The following is an 18,172-nucleotide window of genomic DNA, read 5'->3' as shown; positions in this document are numbered from 1 at the left end:
AGAATTAAAAAGGAAACTATTCATTTTAATTTTGAATAGGATGCGTACATTAGACAAAATGGTTAATGTACTGAAATCACATAGCAAAAGGAAAAGAGTAGTGAACAGAACAAACTTTTCTAAAGTGTTTTTAGGAAAATGGATGCATAGTTCAAGTAGTGAACCTTTTTTTAATGAAGAGAGTTATTTTCAAAGTAATAGTTTGCTGCATGCAGTTGACACCAGAGGTCGTGCTTATGAAGTGAAAAATGGTTGCATAATGGAGAAGGAGATAATGGTTCCAAGAGATGAGGTACAAGTGATGGCGGATGAGGCTATGGGGAGACGTCCTAAAGCCCCAGTGTACACTTGGAATTGTAGTAGTATTTGCACTGTGCGTCAGGAATCTATTGATAAATTTCGTGAGTTTCTAAGAGAATATAGTAAAAAAAGTGTAAAACAGAAGATTAAGGTGCTTCAAAGTCTGGATCCATGCAGAGTGAGAGAGAATACTGGTTTGCAGGGTCATTCTCTGGCTTGTCTATCTAGAAAAGTGTGTAATAGTGTTTTCCATCATTTTAGGATGATGGCTGTTCATCATACTGAAATGAGAAAGTTTGTGAGACGGTTGTATTTTGCTAAAAGTCCAGCAATAAAGTTAGATGAATTGAATAGGGCTCTGTTTCGTGGAGCGGTATCAGATGTAGAGAAGGTTGTTGATGAAATTCAGTTTTGTTACTTTGGTCCTGAACAAAACAGTGCAGAGAAGGACACAGTAAATGAGGAAGAAGTGGAAGAGAATGTAGAACCCTCTGTAAGTAAGACATTTAATGATCACATAACAAAATTTGCAATAATCTCTAATGAAAGACCAAATATTACTTGTATTTGTTGCCGCAGAACTCATTATAGAAAACAAACTAGGAATGTTGATCTCTACAGAAAGAGTGAAAATGAAGATAATTATAAGTGGAAGGATTTTGCCACATATATATTTCTTGAAAATTGTTTTGAATTGGGTGAAGATCAGCGTATTTGTAAATACTGTTACAACAAGTTACAGGAAAATAGAATGCCGACCAGAGCTGTACATAATAATTTAGAATTGGATGCTATTCCTGCTGAACTTTCTGAATTAAATACATATGAGTCTATACTCATTCAATGTGTTCATCCGTTCCAGACCATAGTACGTATGGAGCCCAAAACTGGTAAATTACCTCCTTCAGATTTACTGAGAGGTTTAAAAGGTAGAGTGGTGTATTTGCCCTTTGGATTTGAAAAACAATATGGAAACTATTGATGCGGATACTTTGGAAACTGAACCATTAATTATTCTGGTTAATGGTGTACCTACAAAGAATAAGAAGATTTGGCAGGAGCTGGTAGATGTACGGAAAGTACAAGGAGGAAATTTGTATTTGAAAAGGAATAACAAATGGTATGAATCAATTTATATAGAAGAAGAAGAAGAAGAAGATTTACAAGAAGACACAGAAACACCAACTGGACAAATTGAAAAAGAGGACAAGTCAAAGGAAGAAGAAATTTATGAACATTTTAGCATACATCCTCTTCATTCAAAAGAAGTTATGGGAGACAATATTGATCTATTTCAGATGAAGAAAGCAAAAGGAACTCCCGTGAGTGTATGGGAGGAGAGCTTGGAAGCTCGATGTTTTCCCCAGCTGTTTCCTAAAGGAAAAGGAGGACGATACGATGAACGTCCGGAACAGATTCCAGCTTCTGAGTATCGGACTACAAGACTATATGCTGAAGATCCCAGATTTCGACAAAGTATTCCTTATTTGTTCCATCTTTTATTTGAAAGCGACTTGTCTGCATTGTCTTATGCAGTAAATCACATTTTAAAAAGTGGAGTACATTTGCAAAATGTGTCTGCTAAGGATTTTATGGAGAAAGTGCAGCACCGAGATGATCATTTGGAAACACAACTGATCAATCTGATGGCTTGTCAGCGTGGGACAAATGAATATTGGTACCGACGCCATGGTGAATTAAAATGCATGTTACGGAATTTAGGAACACCAACATGGTTCGTTACCCTAAGCTGTGCGGAGTACGCTTGGGATGATTTACTGGATTTTCTACGAGAGGCAAATTCAAACATTAAAAACATCGAATACAAGACAGCAGGAGAACTGTGCTCATTGGATCCGGTTAATGTTTGCAGATATTTCAATCATAGATTTGAGGCTATGATGTCCTTCATCTGCAATAAAAAAAATCCACCTCTAGGAGAAGTAGTGGATTTCTTTTGGAGAAAAGAGTACCAGGCAAGAGGTGCTCCTCATATTCATATGCTGTTGTGGATCAAGGATGCCCCAAAGTTTGGAACAGATACTGATGAAGCAGTGTTATCTTACATTGAAGAATATGCAACATGTGCTATACCAAAAAGCACAGAAGAGAAAAAGTTAAAGGAGCAAGTTTCACGTTTCCAAAGTCATCGGTGTGGAAAATACTGTCGACGGAAATACAAGAGCAAAGATATATACTACACTAAATGTCGATTTGGATTTCCTAGACCTGTTCTTTCAAATGGAAGAGTTAACAGTTTTATGTCATCTGTGAGACATACTATCACAAGAAAATCACCTAAGAATACCTACAACCTTAAAAGAAAAGAAGAATCAAAAAATATAAATGACTACAACCCAGTGATTTTATCCATGTGGAACGCTAACATGGATATACAGTATGTAGCTGACAATTCCATTGCTGTTGCTCGATATGTAACGTCTTACATTACGAAATCAGAAAAAACAGAATTGAAGGAAATGTGGGAAGAGATTTCTCACGAGAAAACTGTCAGTAAGAAGCTGTACAGTTTCAGTTTGAAGATGTTATCGCATCGAGAAATTGGATCCTACGAATGTTCAGATAGGTTATCTTCTGCAAGTCTCTACTCGAAATCAAGAAGAATAATTTGGGCAAGTTTAGGCCTTGCAGCAATGAGAAATCGGGTACTGAAATCTGTTGGAGAAATTGAATATTTGGCCGAGAATGACCCAGAAAGTACAGATATTTTGAAATCAAACATGTTGGACACATATTATCCCAAGAGAAGTCATCATCTGGAGAACATGTGTCTCTATGAAGTGCTGCAGAACTACATTTATTCACGGAAAGACACAGAAGACATCAACAATGGAAAATATAAAGTCATTGGTGAGGAAGGATGTTTGGTGAAGCAAACAAAAGGAAGTTTGATAAATCACAGGAAGCTGAGTTGCGACACTACTGACAAAAAGGAATTTTACTACTTGGCTCTTTTACAGCTGTTTAAACCATGGCGTACAGAGGATGAACTACTGGGAGAATTTCAAAGCTATGAAGATTCTTTTAATGCTTGCAAAGACAGCATACAATGCAGTACATTCTCAACTTATCTGCAAATGTTAAATGAAGAAATTGAACAGGAAACTACAATTGCAGCAGAAATAGCTAGAGACAGTTCTCAGGACAGCCAAAGTTCAGGAACACTCAGTCAAGATCCCCTAGGACAACCAATCGTTGAAAATGAAGCATCAATAGCCATGAATGAAGTGGAAACGGCTATGAATCAAGCTCAAGAAGAATTTATAGACTTACAAAATTTGGAAAGACAACTGAACGAAGAGCAGCAACAAATTTATGAAGAGATCAGAAACAAAATTGATCACGGATTTCTACATGAAAAAAAAGAGTGCTCATGCACATCATTTCATCCAATCAGGATGTATGTAAGCGGACAAGCTGGAACTGGAAAAAGTTTCCTAATAAAAGTCATCAGAAGCTACCTACAGCAAAAAACGGATTCTACTTTGTCTTGTGTGGTTACTGCTCCAACTGGGTTAGCAGCATATAACATAAAAGGAATCACTTTACATCGTTTGCTAATGTTACCAGTGGAGCATGAGAACAAAATACAATACAACAAGCTAACTGGAGAAGCATGCTTGGAAGTTTCAAGAGTATTGAAGAAGATGCAAGTTCTCATTATTGATGAGGTGAGCATGGTATCAAACTTAATGCTTGCCTTTGTGCATTTAAGAATGCAGCAAATTCTAAAGACAAACTATGACGTGCTATTTGGAGGAAAACATGTTATAGTTTTTGGAGATCTTCTACAGCTTACTCCAGTTAAAGGACAACTGGTATTCCATACTCTTACACATGAAGACACGCGAAGCGCACCGTGCGCGCACGGAACGAACTGCGTTAAGTGGGCGCGCACGCCACGAATGGCGTAAAGTAACTTAGCATTTAAAAAACCGTACAAATTCACTGAAAAAACCATAGGTTTCACACACGTTATAGTTAGGAATTAGCATTTAAAAAACCTTGCAAATTCACTGAAAAAACCATAGGTTTCACACATGTTATAGTTAGCGGAAATTTTACTGATAAAAAACCAATGAAATTCCCCCGTTATAGTTAGTGCAGGCAACTATAACTCACGCGACCGCAATCTTCTGCTGATGACATATGTGTCTTTATGAAAAAAAAATATTTGTAATATATGTATAGCTAAAAATGTATGGAAGAAGACATGGGCAAATAAGTGTCTAAATACAGTATTATGTGCTAGGGCCATACAGGGGATGTCATGCAAATCACAGGGATACCCCAACCCATAGTGTATCGTAGTGTATGTAAGTGTCTTTCAGCATAGCACAGGACTGGTTAGTCAGAATCAGTTACCACCAGTACCAGGCAGCAAAAAGTGGGGACACAGGATGACTTTGCAACAAGGTCTCTTTCTTCTCCTCTGTTGGTTCTTTGTGCACATCTCTTAATTCTTTCTGCACCTTTCTTCGACTTTCTGGACTTCTGTTGCCTCTTTCTGCATTTCTCTTGCTTCTTTCTGCACCTTTCTTCCTCTTTCTGCACATGTCCTACCTTTGTTCACATAGTTAGAAATCAGCATTTAAAAAACCTTTGAAATTCACTGAAAAATCCACAGGTTTCAGGGAGGTTCTAGTTCAAAATTAGCATCTAAAAAACCTTTGCAATTCACTGAAAAAACCATAGGTGTCAGGGAGGTTCTAGTTCGAAACTAGCATTTAAAAAAACTTAGACATTCACTGAAAAAACACAGGTTTCAGGGACGTTATAGTTAGTTGGACATTTCACAAAACCAGAGAAAGCTGGCTGTTTTTTAAATGCTAATTTCTAACTATAACGTCCCTGAAACCTATGTTTTTTTCAGTGAATATATATATATATATATATATTTATTTTTTTTCACTAAAAAAAACATAGGTTTCAGGGGTGTTATAGTTAGCTGGACATTTCCCTCGTTCAAAATCCTAGAAATTCCCCTGTTCTAGTTAGTTCAGCTAACTATAACTCGCGCCCCCGCAATGCACTGCTGATGACGTCACATATTACATCACTCATGACATGGTCAGTGACATCACTGATGACATCACTGATGACGTCATCCAGTGACTGTGTGTTTCTGTAAAGTTTAAATATGTTTTATATATTTATAGTGAAAGGCCTATGGAAGAATGAGTGGGTGTACAAGTGTGTGAATGGGTGATTTTCTAGGTGCGTAACTGACTCTATAAGTGAGTCATTAAATGAATCTTACTGCAGAGTAGTGACTAAACTGTGTGAATGTCTGTATTTGTCTGTGTTGGTGTATAAGTGGCTGCATGGTTTTGTGAATAGCTATATGAGTGTCTATATGGGTTATTGATTGGTTGTCTGAGTATCTGTATGGGTGCCTGAGTGTTTGTGTGGGTGAGGTGTGTGTGACTGTGCATAGATGTGTGAGTGGGTGTTTCTATGGGTGCATGGTTTTAAGAGTGCAACTGTGATGGACTGTATGGTTGGGTGAGTGTATGTATGGGTGTGTTAGTGATTGAATGTATATCTCAGTTGTACATGTGTCAGTAACTACATATGTGAAACGTAGTGTATATGTGTGTAAGAGTATATAACTATCTATATGTGAGAGTGTGTGATTTTGGGAGTGGCTGTATGGATGAGTGTGTGCTTGTATCAGTAATTGTATAAGAGTGTCAGAATTTGTTAGTATTTTTATGAGTAAGTGAACTTGAGTGTGTTTAACTGTATAGGTGAGTAAATTGGACTATGATTAATTATTTGCATGACTGACTAGATGTGTCAGTACCTCAATGGATGATTGGCGGTGTGTGAGTGTCTATATAGGTGTATAAATGCATAAGATAGTCCTGTACAGAGTGACTGTAAGTATGAGTGACTGTACAGGTGAGTGAGTGGAGATTTGTATGTAGACCTAAGAGTCAATGAGTGGGTGTGTAGTTACTGGTATTGGAGTATCTATGGTTGTCAAAATGGCCGTCTGAAATTTTGAGTCGGTGTATCAAAGGTTATATTAGGGTGTGAAAAGATGCACTCATTTATCACATGGATGACGTCATCAGTGATGTCATCAGTGATGTCATTTGAGATGTCATCAGTGATGTCATCAGTGATGTCACTGACCATGTCAGGGGTGATGTAATATGTGACGTCATCAGCAGTGCATTGCAGGGGCGCAAGTTATAGTTAGCTGAACTAACAATAACAGGGGAATTTCTAGGGTTTTGTACAAGGGAAATGTCCAGCTAACTATAATGCCCCTGAAACCTATGGATTTTTTAGTGAATTTCTAAGGTTTTTTAAATGCCAATTCCTAACTATAACGCCCCTGAACCTTTGGTTTTTTCAGTGAATTTCAAAGGTTTTTTAAATGCCAATTCCTAACTATAAAGTGCATGAAACCTATGTTTTTTTTCAGTGAATTTCAAACGTTTTTTAAATGCCTATCTATAACTTATCTCTAAAGATATCATGTTTAATGATTTTCATTGGATTTCTATATGTTTCAAATTCAGTGTGTCAAATTCATTAATTATGTTTTTTTGAAATTCTTTTTTATCACCATTTTTAAAATTCATTTTTTAAATGAATACTTTTAAAAATTAAAAAATGTTATTTGTTTTTATTGGGTTTTTCAAACATATTTTTTTATATTTTAAAAAATATTTATTTAACTATATGTTCAAAACTTTATTTTATATATTTTTTTTCCATGTTTTTTGGATCCGCGCACCCTATGTGCACCGTTCTCAATCCCTACGAGATAGCATCCTAGCATGGTATGCGTTGGGTACGTGTTTACTGCGTGATCGCAATGCGACCGGTACGCGACTCCCAGCCTACACGCGACACGTTCGATGTACGTAACGCGACGTTTACGCGTTTACGCGATGCGTCATCTGCGTCTATGACGCTGTAGGTGCGCGGATCCCGCAAAATATTTACCATTAAAAAAACATATATATATGTATTTCATGTGAATATTAATTAAAGACAAACTCTAAACTAGTCTTAAAACTAATATATTTTTACATCTAATCCTATCATTTTTTCTAATTCAATTTCGCGGATGCGCGCTGGGTGCGTGCTGCGTATGTGCACGGTGCGCGGATCCCATGTGGCCTTCAAAAAAAGAGATTTGATTGGTTCATTACACTTCCTGTTCTAACTATTGAAAGACCCCACCCAATTCAATCATTCTTCTTTGACCTTCTTTGGAGGAGCAGCTCTTTGCAGAGAAGAAGATTTTTGGGGCTAAGATTTCACTTAGCTCTAACTTTTTTCAACTAAAAATGGCTTCAGGGCAGCAGGCATCACCTGCATCTCCTCATACATCTGAGGATGAATTTTTGGAGGAGGCACCACGCAAAGAACGTTTTTCGTCAGGGGTGTGGAAATTTGTTACTTTTCCCGAGGCGCAGAATAAGACCAATGCCACCTTGGTCACATGCAAGATTTGCAAAAGAGTGCTGTCGCGAGGGGATCCTAACAAGAAATACTCGGGTGGCACGGCAAGTATGATGAAGCACCTGAGGACCCTTCATCTGAACAATCTTGCACGAGAAGAATGCCGACGGATGAGAGACACTCCTGCTCCTGCGCCTTCCACCTCATCGCAGCCGAGCACTTCAAGAGTGCATCCATCAGCCCAAAATTTGGACATCCGTCCTCAATTTCAATTTTTAAAAGTGCTCTGCACTAAGTGCATTGCGACTTTGTGCTATGGTGAGCAGTCGATCGATCTGATCTGCCGGCGGCAAGAAAATCACATTTGCTAGTTTTTTTGTGTTTTTTTTATTGTTCCCTGAAGTTCATTGTTTGGTTTCTCCTGTTTTTGTTTTTTTTCCCCAAAAAAATCCCCAAAAATCACAAAATTGTTGGAAAAACCAAAAAAAAAAATTTTAAAAAAAAAGAAGAAAAAAAAAGTTCTTGTAAGAACTAAATTTCCTGGTTTAAAAAAAGAGCTAAATTTCTTTGTTAGTGTGTGAAAGTTTAGATGAATGTATGGGTAGTATGTAATTGACTGAATGAATGCATTAGCAGCGTATGGTGAATGTATAAGTGCAGAACTATGAGGAAGTGCTGCAGCATCACACAGTAACCTCTTTAACTGCAGTGTGCTGTAGTACTTCCAAAGCACAGGGATGCAACATATGTACATAAATATGTTGCAAATCTATGCTTCTCTCTGCACGGCTGCTTAAACTGCAGCCATGTGGTGACACAGGCACCCTTGCACTATACTGCAAGGATATCTGTGTCATGTGCTGTTTGTTTTTGTGCAGGAAGGCACACCTTCCTGCACAAAAACAATCAGTAAAGCCATTTTTCTCCTTCAATGTATGCTGAGCATTGAAGATAATAAAATGTGAAGAAATTAATACAATTCTCCTTGTTGTGCTTTCCAACACCAATTTTAGAATGGTGCAGCATTCACACACTTATCGAGATTTATGATTTCTGATAAATCTAGACATGTGTCTTGTACTATGGGTATTCAGTGCAATCATGCACAACAACACTTATAGAACACCCTTTCAACGCAAACTGGTGTGCAAAATGAGGTTGTATTTACATGGAGTATAAAAAGTGCACAGAGTGCCTTTTCCTCTCTTTGTAAATATGAAAGAGTGTCTTGAGCAATAACTATGTTACAAAAAGTGACATATTTCCAGTTTTTAAATTCCTTGCGAATGATAGAAGGTAAACACAGAGTTTGGTCTGCAAAGATGTTCAAAGAAGAATGATTGAAATGATTGCGGTCCTTCAATAGCTACAATGGGAAATATTATGAACCCCTCAAATCTCTTTTTTTGCAGGTCACATGATATCTGATTATGGTCAGATTTCAAAACTAAATCGGTATAAACAGAGTGTTTTTACAAACGTGTTTCAACTTTGTAGCTTCTTGCAGACGTCCTCATTCTGCATATTGAGACTTAGTTAAACTTACCTTCACAGTGATAGCATTAAAAAATGGTATACATATTTTTCAGATTTTCATTGCAATCTAAATTCATATAAATTGCTTATTTTAAAATTTGGATCTGTGAAAGAAAAGAAAAAAAAATTATAACATGTAATAATACATTTTTTACAACACAGCATAATTTCCACAAAGTAATTTGTTTGCCTTTTTTGCTGTTCTCAGAATATATTGAATTTCACTAAAAATAGTGATTTCAATCGTACTCATCACTTAACAGCGGGCAAAAAAAAACAATCAGAAAGATTGTTAAAAAAAAAACAACATGCTATTCTCAGCAAAATACCTCAATATACAAATCACAGATATATAAAATGCTTACGGCCAACAAAATTTTATAAATTTAACTTACAAAAACTGTAAATGTTGCCGTTTTAAAATATTCACAGAATCTGAGGATACATTTTTGGAGCAAGCACCACGCCCACAACGTTTTCTTCAGTTGTGTGGAAATTGTTTACTTTTCCCGAGTGGCAAACAAAGACCAATGCCACCTTGGTCACGTGCAAGATTTGCAAAAGAGTTCTGTCGCGAGGGGATCCTAACAAGAAATACTCGTACGGCACGGCAAGTATGATGAAACACCTAAGGACCCTTCATCCGAACAACCTTGCACAAGAAGAGTGCAAACGGATGAGAAACATTCCTGCTCCTGCGCCTTTCTGATTTTCTTTCCTTTTTCTTTTTTTTTCTGGCATGATTTCTCTATTTTTACGTTGAAAAACAGTATCTATAAAAAAGAATCACAAATAAATGTATATTAATAACTTTCAAATGTATACTATTCCATTACTGTACAAACACATTTTATATAAAAACTGACTAAGAAACTATAGCCCTGAACCACAAGTGTGACGATGGTTAAAACACTACATGCATAGTGCATACTACTTTGAAGCAGTTCATGCCCTAAAGCCTACCTCACTAAAAGACTACATGCTAACTGACTAAATGATTACAATACTATAAGGAGACACACTGGGTGAGTGACAGGGTGTTTGCTAGAAGTGTATGAATACTGATTGGGGAATTGAAGGTGTGAAAGACAACTGTGTAAGTGATTAGAGGACTGCATCCATAGTGAATAGGCATTTGAAGCAGTCTATGTGCTAAGGCCTGGCTCACTGCATGAGTACTTGGGTACTGACGGAATGATTAGAGTACAGCAAGGAGAGTGCCTGGGTGAATTTATAAGTGGTTGGCTTTTGGCGCAGTGAATGGATTAGTACTTGGTACTGAATGGGTCACTAGATGAGTGCAAAGGGAGTGACAGGATGTTTGCTGGACTGTATGAATACTGACTAGGGAATTGAAGGTGTGAAAGACAAGTGTATAGTATGTTAGAAGACTGCATGCATACTGCATAGACATTTGAAGCAGTCTTTTTTTTAATTTATTTTTTATTTTATTTTTTATAGCAGTTTGAACACAACAGTATAAAATACATCAGCACATATGCATATCAAACCTGGACAGAATACAGTACATAACACACACAAAGAGACTTATTACAGCAGATCTAGAATTTAACTGCCTAGCACTACTAGCTGTTTGTCTTTTCCCTCCATATTGTGATCGGGGCCCAGAATTTTCTACCAAAGTCACAAACCTTTTTGCCCTTCTGCTCATACAAGCATATCTCTATGTTATGGATGCTTAGCAGCCTTGAAAGCCACCTTTGAAATGAGGGGGCCAGAGCATCTTTCCAACCTGAAGAAATTAACATCCTTAATACCGCAACAGACATAAAAACCAGCGCTTCTTCTGTTTGAACCAATTTCTGCTTATTGTCACAGCCCAACAGCATCAGGGTAGGAGATAGATCAATCTTAAAACCTAGCAGCCCCTCCCAGAACTTACACATTTCCCTCTGTATTGAGGAAAGTGAGCTGCAATAAAAAAACATATGCAAGAGGTCAGCTTGCACAGCATTACATCTAGGGCATCTATCATCCCCTCTGACCCCCCAGGCAAATAATTTGGCTGGGGTATGATACAGATTAAATAACGTTTTGTAATGCTGCGCCCTCAGGTTGGTGGATCTAAAAACTTTTTTATTTAAGATAATGGCTAGATCTAGGTCAACATCAGGGTTTTCCAGTTTGCGAGCCAGAGTAGCTTCTACTTTTTCCATATCGTCTGGTATTCCCAAAATTAGCAGCTTGTACACCGCTTTAATCTTTTTACACCCATCCATTAACAATTCGATTACGGGGACACCCTCCATATTCATTGGTTTCGGTCTCACTGCTTTTAATGACCGGACAACTTGACCATACAGGAACCAGTGATTGGCCGGGATGCCAAACCTTTGTCGGATGGTGTCAAATCCTAACGGTTCCTGGTCTCCCCATATATCACCGAGGGACCTAATACCACAATTTCTCCAAACCAACAAGTTACTATCAGCCCCAACATAAGGAAGTAAGCTCGAGTTACATATCTGGAGATATCGATTTACCTTTGGGATTTTACAAATCTTCGAGATAGATCTCCATACCTCTCAGACCCCTTCCAGGATCTTCAGGCGAGGCCTCTTATAGTATCTACGGTCCACCTCACGCAAACAACAACCCAAAGGCCTGTCCCCCAATTAATAGCTCAAAGATAGAAGGTAAATCCTGGGCTGGTGAATTAATACAACCAGAATACACCTCCTTTTGAAACAAGATGGACATTTGTGTCAACAGGCATGACCAATGGTACAATCTCAAATTAGGTAGGGCCAAACCACCCCTTTCCCTGGGGAGAGACATAAAATGTGTTGATCGCCTGATCCTGCCATATTGCCAAACAAATTTAATGAAAATAGACTCCAACCTTTTAATAACTTTTTCCTCCAAAAATAAGGGTATTGATCTGAACAAATAAAGAACTCTGGGGAAAATAGACATTTTTAAAACATTCACCCGCCCAATCAAGGAAAGATGTAGCACGTCTATCCTTTTTAGCTCTTTTTCAATGGAATTTATGAGTGGGGGGTAGTTCTCAGCAATGATCTCCCCAACTGAGGCGTTGATCTTAATCCCTAGATAGGTTGCTGAGTCCACATACCTTGCATCGCTTTTAACTATATTAGAAGAGCAAATTATTTAGGTTTTGGTCTCGTTAAGAAGATAGCCTGACCGCTTACCAAATTCCTCTGCTATTTCAACTAGGGCCGTGAGTGCCTGCTGAGGATTCACTGTGATGATTGCCAAATCGTCAGCATAGGCCAGGATTTTGCTGACGTGGCCATTGCATACCACTGGGCTGATCCTGGAAGACCCCAAAATTTTCTGGATGAGAGGGTCTATATATAAAGCAAAGAGTATCGGGGAGCAGGGGCAGCCTTGACGAGTGCCTCTCCTAATATCTATTGTCCCAGAGCTCTCACCCATAACTACCACCCTAGCAACCGGATCTACATACATTGCTTTGAGGGCTCTGATGACTTTTTCGCCGAACCCTCTTCCGACCAATACACCCCATAGGAAGTCCCATACGACCCTATCGAACGCTTTTTCTGCGTCGAGCAGGATCATAGCGATCTCCCCTCCCCTTGCCACCTGGAAATCAAACAGCGCTATTGCTCTTCTGACATGGTCTGTTGTACTGCGGCCAGGAATAAATTAGGCCTGGGCGAAAATTTCGTTCCGTTCGCGGAAATTGCGATAATTTGACATTTTCGCGTTCCGCGGAGAGCGCGAAAATGTCCAAAATTCCAGTTTCCGCAGCTTGGCGATAATTTGTTTCTTGCTCGCGCTGTAAAATAATACATTCTCGCGCGCGCGATCGCCTTACCTGAATCCCTGCGTTCGCCGACAAGTTTTCTTGATCCGGTCGCGTTCTCCATGAGATGTTGTATTGTTTTTAGCCATTTGCGCTGTCTCGCGACAGTTCGCGCCCGCAGTGACGTCATGCGTTGCGCGATCACGTCTTTCTTCTCGCGATCATGCACCGCGAGAACAACTCAAAACAAGATGGCCGCGCCCGCAAGCAACCACATGGGTAAGTTGGCGACCCGCAACCATGCAGAAAATCTCGCGAACATGCCGGAAAAAAACTTCCGCATCTTCGCGATATTTCCGCTTGTTTGCGATAATTTTAAACATTTTCGCGATAATTTGCGAAGGTTAATTCCGCAAATTCCGCCCACCCCTAGAATAAATCCATGTTGCCAAGGGGAGACAAGACCGCCGATGATCCTGCCCAACCTCTTAGCCCATACCTTGGAGTATAGCTTGGTGTCCGCGTTTATAAGCGAGATCGGGCGGTAAGAGCCAAGTTTCTCCGGGGGTTTCCCCTTCTTATGAAAGACCACAATGTTGGTTTCGCGCCAGGAGGCTGGAACCACTCCCATGCAGATTATTCCATTAAACAGGTCCACTAATAATGGAATAATTACTGATTCTAACCTTTTGTAAACTTCTAGGGGGATCCCATCCGGGCCGGCGGCCTTACCAGAAGCTAATTCATGCAGAGCTTCTGAGATCTCTCCCCCACTAATCTCCCTATCAAGTTCATTCTTCTCCGAGGTGTTAAGGCGGGGACCATTGTCAACCACATCGATGTCTAGATTATCATCCCGAGTTTCTTCGTCATACAGGCGCTGGTAGAAGTCCTTAAATGCCTGTAAGATCTCATTTGGCTGTGTAAAAACCTCCCCATTTTCCTCAATCAGAGAAATAATATTCCTGGCTCTCCCCTGTCTTATTTGTAAGGCTAGAACTCTTCCCGCCTGTTCCCCCGTTTCATATCGCTTAACCCTAGATGTTTGATACTCTCCTGAGGCTTTCTGGGTCATCAACTTATGAAGTTCAGCCCTACTTTTTAACAGTTCGCTCTGGCTCTTCATGCTGTCCCTACCCCTGATTATATCTCTCGTATGCTGTTCTTCTGCTATAGACAAAACGCCTACTAGTCTCTCGCCTTCCCTCTTATCCTCCTTTCTTATTCTAGCCCCGAAACTTATGGATTCCCCTCTTAAAGCCGCTTTAAAAGAGTCCCAGACAGCATTCCTAGAGGTGCTATATCTATTGGCAGCAAAAAACTCATCTGCCCATTTCAAAATATGACCAGTAAATCTTACATCTGCCAAGAGTTGCCTCTCAAAAGTCCACCTCGTCCTTGCCCTAGCAGATCCAACTATTTCATAAGATAATATAAGCGGGTTATGGTCAGATAATACCTTCGGGATTTCGTTATTTCTACCTTATTTAATTCATTAGTGGAAATAAAAAAAGAATCCAGTTTTGTGAATTTCTGATAAGGATTAGAAAAATAAGTATAACCCAAGTTTGATGGTTCTTTTGCATCCCACACATCCTTAAGCCCATGTGAATTAATAAGGGCCTTTATTGCCCTAAACACTCTTGGTTTCCTGCCCAGATACTTTGCAGAATCACTCCAATCAGCGAAGATATTAAAATCGCCGCACATAATTAAGGGAGTTGGCCAGGATGCGATTTCTAATTCCAAAAAATCAAATAGCTCCGGATCATCTTCATTCGAACCATAGACCACACAAAGTGTTGGACCACATTCGAGTTCCACCAAAACCCATCTACCGTTACTATCCGACTTAGTCCGTCTCACCCCACCCAAAGTTTTTTTAACTAAAATCGCAATCCCTCTAATTGTAGATGTTTGGGTGGAACAGGCCACCAGCTCAAAACTGCTAAGGGACAGCAATTTCCTTTTAGACCAGGGGAGGTGGGTCTCCTGAAGACAAAGAATATCGACCCTATTACTCTTAGCAAAATAACCCAGCTTTAAGCGTTTCCTCCAGTCATTTAGTCCACCTATATTTAGAGAACAAACCCTAATGCGAGCCATCTAGACATAAAAAATGAACAACACAATAAGCCTGTTTTTCACTCTGTTTCTGTATCACTGAAGCCATTGCTTGACCAAAAAAAAAAAGATAAACACGGTGTAACAAACTGCACTTTTAACCCTTTTACCCCCCTCAACCCCCCCACCTTGACCTCCCTCCCACCCACTCTGACCTCCCTCCCCACCCCGTCGCTAACCCTCTCCAATACCCCCCTTAGTGAAGTGCTCAGACTAAGTCTGTGCATGTGATGGAAGTACAGTGAGCGAGTGAGGACAAAGCCAAAAGACCAAATAGCTAGAAACCCTTATAAGCCCCTAGACTTGAAGATATCTGTTTTTTAACTATTTTAACTATTTTAACCAGCAACGGACCAATCTAAACAAACTGATCACACAGAGACCGAACTACTTGTTAGTTAGTCTACTTATCCAAAGAATCCAGGTATTCCCTTGCTTTAATTTCTGATGCAAAGAAGAGGGTTCTCCCCTCGTTAATCACTTTTAGCTGAGCCGGGTTGACAAGAAAGGCTTGCATTCTCTTCTCCTGGAAAGGTTTAATCATCTCTCTCAGACGCCATCTTCTTTCCACAGTTGTATGGCAATAGTCAGGGCGAACAAAAAAGGAGAACCCATCCCCATTCCTCTTGGCGTCAGGTCGAGCTTTTTCAGCAATGGCTTGTCTCAGAATGAAGTTTCCGAAGAATATCAAAACTGCTCGGGGTCTATCGCCTTCTTTGGCATTGGGTCGGATCTTAAAAGGGGTGCGATGAACTCGTTGAATCTCGTTCACACAGTTCCAGCTTGAAAGTTCAGGAAAAACTTGTTCGAAGAGCTTGATCATGAATGCCTTTATGTCCGGCCCTTCCATCCCCTCCGGGACCCCCAAGACCCTCAAGTTATTTCTTCGGAGCCTGTTCTCCATTTCCTCCATTTTCCACTGTAAGTCCGAAACCTGCGAATATTGAGCGTTAACTTTACTAGTAGCCCCGGCTACTTCAGCCTCCGTGGATACCACCCTTTCCTCGAGGTTCGAAACTCTATCAGCTGTATTGTTACAGGTTTTCGATAGCTTCCTTACCACTCCCTGCATCTTCCTCATAGCAGCCTGCACTTTGCGGTTGTCCTGGCGCGTTTCTTCTCTATGGGCCAGAATCTCCTGATGTATAGTTTCCAAGAGGGAGCGGTTCGAGCCATCTGCCGTTGGTCCTCCCTGCAGTGTTAGGTCAGGAGTGTGATCCCACCTCAGTTCTCGGGAGGAGTGACCTTCTCTCATAGATTGACTCTTGACCGCCGGAGGTCACGCAATGGTAGATGGAAGACCATCCTCAGATTCAGAGTCCGACCCTAGAAAGGAGCTACGTTCTTCGTCTTCAGACCACTCGACACCATCTGATACCGAAAAATAGTACTCACTTGGCACTTTTTCTTTATCTGACGTTGTACCAATTGGCAATAGATCAAATTTCGCTCTTTCAGTATTTACTTCTGCTCCTAACTCTGGCCGATTTTCCGATATAACACTGGATTCTTTTCCCATCTCTCGGAGTGCTCCGGTCATATCCACGAGGACCGGCCCATCAGGGGCGGCCTCGGTATCTGCAGAGGTGGACCCCGGACTTGAGTCATTCGCTAAGGGTATACCAATAGGGATAGTAGGGGCATTACACTCCTCCAAGTTCGCGCAGGAGTTGCTAGGAGTAACCCCCACCGGCGGGTTTGCGCCTGCCCCCACTATCTTTGAGCCCTTCTCCTTTACCTTTTCCTTATCCCTCCCGGCCTTGGGAAAGATATCAGCGATTGATGCTGCCGCCAGCCGGGTCCTACCTGCCACCTGTTGTTTCTTTTTAGCTTGCCCCGGTAAGATTTGGTTTCCTTGTGGGTCCTCGGGTCCTTCCGACCCCATCTCATCCCTTTGAGATTTTCTCCTTACAATCGCTAACTTGACCCCAGCAGCCACCTTAGGAGCCATAGCAAATTTCTGCAGTCTCTGCTCTCTCTGCTCTCTCAACGCTCTCGGTTCCCTCAGTCTCCCAAAACAGCCTCCTCGAACGCCGCCGTCGAGCCCCTCTGACCGCGGATTACACGTCAGTACTCCCCGTCGTCTCCGGACCTGGCTCCGCCCTCTTTCACCTCCGCGGCACTCGCGGTTTCTGTGGGCGGCAGAGAGAGCTGCGGTGAACGCGGCGAGAGTGAAACGCAGGGCCTGCCTCAGCATCCGAGACCCGGTGAGCGCCGTTAGCATGGTTGGCCACAATATGCGTCCTCAGTATGCGTCCTAGTGGGATAGTGAGATCGTGGCTGCCGGTGCCGGTACCTATCCCCAGGGGCTTAGATCATTGCCCTCACTGGACATTTGAAGCAGTCTATGTGGTAATGTATGGTTCACAACATGAGTACTTGGAAACTGACTAAATCATCAGACTACTGCTATGACAGTGCCTGGGTAAAACTTTTACATTTTCAGTTCTGGCACAGTGAAGAGAATAGTACATTTTACTGCACTTTAGTGTGAAACCCTGGCTCATTTAATCAATCCATAAGCAAAGAATAGCTTCTAAAGCTACTAAAACTTGACAACATGACCGGTTTTAAAACAGTTATCTGTCAGCAAATACACAATGTTACCAAATGCTTCTATCACAATCCTTACCCAAATGCACACAGACTCACAGTGTGATTTTAGACAAGCAACACTATCCTAGGAGTTTACCAAAACTCATTCACTAGCCTAGAAGAGGTAAGGGTACTCCACACAATCTACATATTTAAGTACAGCGCATTAGTGTCAAAGCATGACTCATTTATTCAAGGCATAAGCAAAGACTGGCTTCTAATGCTACTAAAACTTGACAACATGACAGGTTTTAAAAGAGTTATCTGCCAGAAAATACACGATGTTACCAAATGCTTCTCTCACAGTGGCTCCCAAATGCACACAGACTCACAGTGTGATTCTAGACAACAACCACTATACCTAGGAGTTTACCAAAAATCATTCACTACTGTGGAAGTGGGAAGGGAACTGCACAC

Source organism: Triturus cristatus, chromosome 11, assembly GCF_964204655.1.
Source record: "Triturus cristatus chromosome 11, aTriCri1.1, whole genome shotgun sequence".
Lineage (NCBI taxonomy): Eukaryota > Metazoa > Chordata > Amphibia > Caudata > Salamandridae > Triturus > Triturus cristatus.
This window is presented reverse-complemented; position numbering follows the sequence as displayed.